This window comes from Myxocyprinus asiaticus, chromosome 24 (genome assembly GCF_019703515.2).
Source record: "Myxocyprinus asiaticus isolate MX2 ecotype Aquarium Trade chromosome 24, UBuf_Myxa_2, whole genome shotgun sequence".
In the NCBI taxonomy this organism is placed as follows: domain Eukaryota; kingdom Metazoa; phylum Chordata; class Actinopteri; order Cypriniformes; family Catostomidae; genus Myxocyprinus; species Myxocyprinus asiaticus.
Genome location: NC_059367.1, coordinates 16,972,387 through 16,979,144, shown reverse-complemented (window position 1 = coordinate 16,979,144; position 6,758 = coordinate 16,972,387). Strand labels below are relative to the sequence as shown.

At 39.9% G+C, this 6,758-nt stretch overlaps 1 pseudogene; it reads right to left on the bottom strand.

The window, feature by feature from the left end:
* Nucleotides 1-222: 222 nt before the first annotated feature.
* Nucleotides 223-3,989, bottom strand: LOC127415375 (transmembrane protein 26-like; annotated as a pseudogene).
* Between the last annotated feature and the right edge of the window lie 2,769 nt (nt 3,990-6,758).

The following is a 6,758-nucleotide window of genomic DNA, read 5'->3' as shown; positions in this document are numbered from 1 at the left end:
TTCTAAAATATACTAAAATACTAAGTAAAATCTAAGAATCTAAAAACTTGATGATACGATTGAATTTTGACTATGTTTAAACTTCCAAGACCTCTAAAACTTTACAAGGCAATTTTTGTATGAATGCACAAATCAGATATCAGATAGATTATATGATAATTGTATCCAAAATTCAGCTTAGTCTTTTCAGGTTCAGATTGATTCCATATGTGTAAATCAAGTCTATTCCTGGCAGCTGGCCTCTACAGTCTCTCCATCATTCCAGTCTGACTGGCCATGAGATGGCCTGCTCTGCTCGAAGTGCCCAACACAGATCCTATATACCTCCAGCAAAACAATGAGGATGTTCTTGAAAGTGAAGAAGATCATCAGCTGGTTCAGAACATTCACACATACCATGAGGTACAGATGGTAAATAAGGAATGGTCCATCCTGCAGACCCACCTTAAGCAAAAGGCTCCAGACTTCACTAGAGCAGCATGAAATAGTACAGCCAGCTAACACAGTTGGGTGGGTGGCCTCACACTGGACTTGCACCTGGACTTTGGGGCAGCTTGTCTGGGTAAGAACAAATGAAAACTGCATCAAGGCCCAGGAGAACAAACTGAGCCCAACAATGATCACTGCCTTCTTGGTCTTCACCTGTGGCTCCTTGAAAGTATCAAACATGTCCAGGATATCGGCACCAAGACCCGCCTAAACCATGAGCAGTTGAGAGAGCTGATCTCTTGACATGTCGCCCTTTGGCATCAGCCAGCGGCCCAGAACTAGAACGATCAGCATGGTCTGCTCCAGAGCCTCCACCAGTTTTCAGGACCAAGTTCTGCCAACCCCTGTCTCACACACACACACACATAGGCTTATCACTATGGTAACAGATGAGACACTGTTAGCAGACAGCGAGATGGTGGTAATTTGAATGGATGAATCAAAAATGTTGTTAAGATGTTATTGTAAACCAGATTAAAAAGGTTTCTTCAAATGGTTTATAAGGAAAATGACTGCTTTGACTCATTGGAGTGCCCAAACAAAAGATCCATGAGAGGATAAAGTAATGAAAGAGGACAACTGAGATGATATGGTTTCTCTTAAATCTTTTCAGTAAAGTCACTAATTAACTTTCGCAGCATATTCTTAAAATTCACTGTGAGTTTTCCACCCAAACAAAGTGCTCACAACAAAATATGATCAAAGTCTTAAATATTAAAGAATATTCAGATCCACGGCTGTCAAATAGGTAGATATGGAGGTAATAATATTCTAAACCTTTAAAATCTCAGACAGACTTCTCATGCAACTATATGCAACATAATACATCTTGGATTAGAATTAAGTCTTTATATTAATATTTTTATGACTATGAGTACTAGTAAGTTTAGGATTAGTTTTACTGTATCCCTCAGTGTAGCCAAAACCTGGCAAACAAGCTACTGTAAGCACAGGTGACACTTTTTGCTCAAGTATTTAGGACACATAAAACTGTTTCCAGGAACAAAGGAAGCAACGCTATTCCTTGATATTTTCAAGGAAAGTCTATGCCTGTGTCTGTGATATTTTAAGAGTAAAATTTAGCAAAAAAAGGCTTTGACAAATCTGTGTCTAAATCTTTTCCCTTAGGCCTCCCAAGGCTGTAGACATGAGTCAATGTTAAGTGAAACCACCATGTTCAGATGGGTGGAGCTGTGATTAGTGTGTGGGTCTGTGCTGTTTTTGTAGATGGCACAAAGGTCACGCTCTCTCCCAGTCTAAATCTATTAATCGTCTGCATTAGATTTTTCCCAGAACTGAAGTAGAAATTTTATAAAATATATATGTATGGCTAAACAATCATTATTGGTAAAGGAAAGCAAAAAAAAAAAAATCTGCTTTCACATGCATGAATCAATTTCCACCTGAGCAGTTTATGATTATAGCTTTCCCAGAAATGTGTGTGTAACAGGGTAAAAAGGAAAGAAAGAGGCAAGAACCGGACGAAGCATCAAAGTAATATTTAATTAAACAAAAAGACACAAACATAAACACATACAGGGCAGCTGCCTGTAGCTCTCTCTCTCTCTCGAACTGCCGCCTCCGGAGGCCTTTATCCCTCTCGTCAGCTTGATTAGCCTGATTAGGGGCTGGGCGTGTGTCATCACGGCCCGGCCCCACCCTCCTCCTTGCCACAGTGTGTTTGACAGTAAAATATTTAGAAATATTGAGCACAGCATAGAGAGAGAGAAATAGAGAGAGATTGTAAGTGGTTTTCTCAAAGCTAAATTTATTTTTACTGGTCATGTCTGAATATCTGATTTTTATTGTAATGCTTTTAACACACCATTGTGAGAGGGACCTGGGAGAAGAATTCAGGGTCAGAGTTTGTGCTGGTATTGATGGACAGGTTGGTTTGTAGGAGATTCAGTTCCAGGAACCAAACAGAGGGAATGACAGTGCTCAGGGATAGAAAGACCATTGGGGAGAACATGCAGAAGAGTGAAGAGAACATCACTTTATGGATGGATGGATGGATGGACGGGCAGATGGACAAACGGATGGATGGATAGACAGACGGACGGATGGATAGCTGGACGGATGGATGGATGGATGGATGGACGGATGGACAGTTGATGGATGGACGGACAGACGGACGGTTGGATGGATGGATGGATAGATGGATGGACGGATGGCCTGCTGAAAAGCCATTAGACCAGCATGGTCTCATTCCATCATGAGATGGTCAACTAGCATAGCCTTGCCAAACTTAGCTGGAGAGGCTGACTGACCAGCATGGTCTTTTTAAAGCTGGTTTATCAAGAAAGTCTTGCTGGTTAAGGTACTGTATTAAAAAGACTGGTTGAGACAACAGCATACTAGCATCCCATACAGTGCTGGTCTTTTCAGCAGAGTATATTTTACTGTCTACATAATAAAGCCACCAAAAGGCTATGTGTGTCAGATGCTTCTTAATTGGGTGGTAAAGCTGGGTGACACCATAGAGTCCAGTACTGCAGGCACACCAGCCCAACGCAGACTGCAAATTACTCCCATTAGCTATGCAAATCCCCACTGACACAGGCAATCCTCTCTAAAGAGCACAGAGACTTAAAAGTGTAGTGTAGTGTGTGTGTGTGTGTGTGTGTGTGTGTGTGTGTGTGTGTGTGTGTGTGTGTGTGTGTGTGTGAGAGAGAGAGAGAGAGAGAGAGAGAGAGAGAGAGAGAGAGAGAGAGAGAGAGCGAGAGCAGTGGGAGAGAGTGAAAGAAAAGGAGAGATTGAAAGGTAGAGACGGAGATCAAGGCAGAGTGAAGGGGATGATGAAAAGGAGGATGTTCTCAGCAGGTCCTCGGTCCGTGACAGTGGGAGGGGAGAATCTCATTAACAAATTTCTATCACAGCAATCTCCATGTACTGTACATAATTCTGCCTAGTAATACATAAATCAGACTGAATGCGATCATGTGCTGCTATGTGTATATGTAACGGTTATTTTTGCATCGTTGTACTGAGAGAAGAGGTTATCACTCGTCCCTGCAAAACAGACTGAAGAGCAGAGAGCTTGAAGAAAAGAGAGTGTAATTTCCCACATTCTCATTAGTGTTAATCATGGCACCCTGCTTCTAGCTGCATGTCTTTTTATAACAGCACGTTTGGAGTAACTCTGTGAAGTGCAGAGAGTGTCAAGACAAGGCAGGTCATAAAACAACGAATTTCAGTGTCATCAGGGCCAGTACATTATCCAAGACTCAGAGTTTACAATCTCCCTGTTAAAATAAAATCACTGTATCTTCTAAGCACTACGATAGTATCACTGAGGTCATCATCACCATTTCCATTCTGCATTGCGTGTATTTGAATGTGATGGCCATTTCAATCCCCAAAAGTGCCACCCCCGACAGCAGAAGCCAATAGGTAGGTTCTCCTGTCACCTCCACCACGCACCACACCGTCAGTAGACCATGGACTGCAAACAGAAAGCGACTCAGAAGAGCCAGTAAGATGCTCAGAACCCGGCACATTGTCCAATCAATGCAGTCCGAATCAGGCAGAAAGAACTAAAGGGCAAAACAATTTTCATTAATATATGTGTTGTTTGTTTGTTTTTATCTTTAAATAGAACATAAAGACTTGCACCTCAAAAAGTACCTTAAAGGAGCAGTTAATGCATTATTTGAACAACTGGATAAATTATTCATAGGTTTCAAAAATATGCTTTATTATTATTATTTTTTTTTTTTTTAAGTAAAAAAAACCTCTCATAATTAACTCACACATGCCATTCCAAAACTGAATGACTTTCTTCCTTAAGAGGAACACAAAAGGAGGTGTTTTAAATGACTATAGTGGTCTGTTTTTTCAAAACAATGCTAGTGGATAGTGCATAAAGCTTAAAAAAGGACCAAAAGGTATCATAAGAATAGTTCATAAAATGTGTTTGTGTGCATTTGAGGTTACTATAACTAAACTTGTTACAGATAATACTTCCTGCTGCTCTATGATCACCCATTATGATGTCATTTCATGTCAAAGTTATCTGTAATAAGAAGCCAGTCCATAAGACGGCATTTTCAGACACTACACATACACCCTGTTTCCACCATGACACCATCCCACCCAGGACCATGGGCAGTGATAAGACACCTCCACAGGAACACAAAAAAACACAGGCTATACCACCTTTACAATGGATCAGAAACAGGAAATTATCCATAGTTTAAAAAGCAGCTATTAAAAAACCAGCCACTATTGTGAATACTTTGACTCATTACAATTCAAACTAAATGTATTTATGCACTGTAAAGCTTTAGCTTTGGAAAAGGAGATACATCAATTAGGTACAGCAAAACAAATATAGGCCAAATTGGCTGACTGTTTTATAACAGTAGTGGTATAAATCATATTAATTATATCTGTGTGGAGCTCCTCATTACATTAGCTGTGTCCAAAATAGTAAAAATAATAATAATAATGTAGCCTTCGCTCACAGTATACGGAGATATCCTGTCAACATTTCATCTGATCGATTTTTGAAGGCAGCATTGCCTATAGCTACTAGCAGTCCTGTGCATGCAGTTCATTGGTTGGGGAAAAAATACGTCTGAAGAAGCGTTTGGAATTGTATTTTACTTTTTCACTTATGACTACAGATAACATCTGTAGAGAAATAAGCACTGTAGTCACTAAATGTTTGCTTGATGATCTTTGAAAGCTCGCTTAAATTTGTTTTAGATATTAAACATGACTTCCAGTGCCTTGGAAGCCAGATTGAAATCAGTTTTCTTTATGAGATACCTTCATACACAATACTATAGAAGCCCGTTTTGTCCATCTTTTATTAATTTGTATCTGGCTTGTTTTCTCATGATAATGACTTAATTTTCTCGTCATCTCATAGTTCTCACAATAAAACACCTTTTCGCACATACAGCAACTCAACGTCACAGGCGCAGCATCTTCATCTTCAGTTTATCGCAACAGAGGGCTTCTCTAGGTCAAGGAGATGGATTTTATTTCAGTTTTGTCTAGTGAATCGCATGCCTGCTGACCAGCATCTCTCAGTCATCATCCGCTATCCATGAAGTAGTGATGGGAAAATGAAGCTTTCTGAAACTATGGGGCTTTCATTACAAATGTATTGAAATTGGGTTTGTTACTCAAGCTTCTCTACACGGTTCACTTTACTGCCATCTGATGGTCTAAAAAATTAAACGCAACTAGTAAGCCGCTGTTGCTGACAAAGTTTTGAAGCAATAAAAAATTTATTATTAATGCTATTATGTCTTTTTTGTCTTTTGTTAACTAAATTAAATGTTTACAAATAAGTAATAACCAAGTGAAGGCTCAAAGGCTTCACATGAGTCACTGTGTTCTGTTAAGAAATAAAACAAAATGTCTGAGAGCAAATTAATAACTGATTACACATGACACTTAAGTTGTGAGTTCGAGAAAACAACTTTTGTTATGTAGTAATCCCGAGAAAATTAAGTTGTGATACAGGAAAACAACTTTTGTTATGTCGAGATCATGAGAAAGCTATGTCATGATCACGAGAAAACAAGACAGAAATAAAGTAATAAACCATGGTCAAAACAAGCTTCCGTACAACACAGACAGCAAGGTTTCAGACACAGCCATTATACACAGATCGAACACAACATTAAAACCACCTGCCTAATATTATGTAGGTCCCCTCGTGCCGCCAAAACAGCGCCAACCCGCATCTCAGAATAGCATTCTTCTCACCACAATTGTACAGAGCGGTTATCTGAGTTACTGTAGACTTTGTCAGTTTGAATCAGGCTGGCCACTCTCTGTTGATCTCTCTCATCAACAAGGCATTTCCATCCGCAGATCTGCCCCTCACTTGATGTTTTTTGTTTTTGGCACCATTCTGAGTAAACTCTAGAGACTGGTGTGTGTGAAAATCCCAGGAGATCAGCAGTTACAGAAATACTCAAACCAGCCTGTCTGGCACCAACAATCATCCATGCGATTATCTAATCAGCCAATCGTGTGACAGCAGTGCAGTGCATAAAATCACGCAGATACGGATCAGGAGCTTCAGTTAATTTTCACATCAACCATCAGAATGTGGAAAAAATTGTATCTCATTGATTTGGAGGGTGGCATGATTGTTGGTGCCAGATGAGCTGGTTTGAGTATTTCTGTAACTGCTGATCTACAAATGTGGTGAGAAGAATAGCATCTCAGAATGATTTTCTGAGATGCGGGTTGGCGCTGATTTGGTGGCTCAAGGGGGACCTACACAATATTAGGCAGGTGGTTTT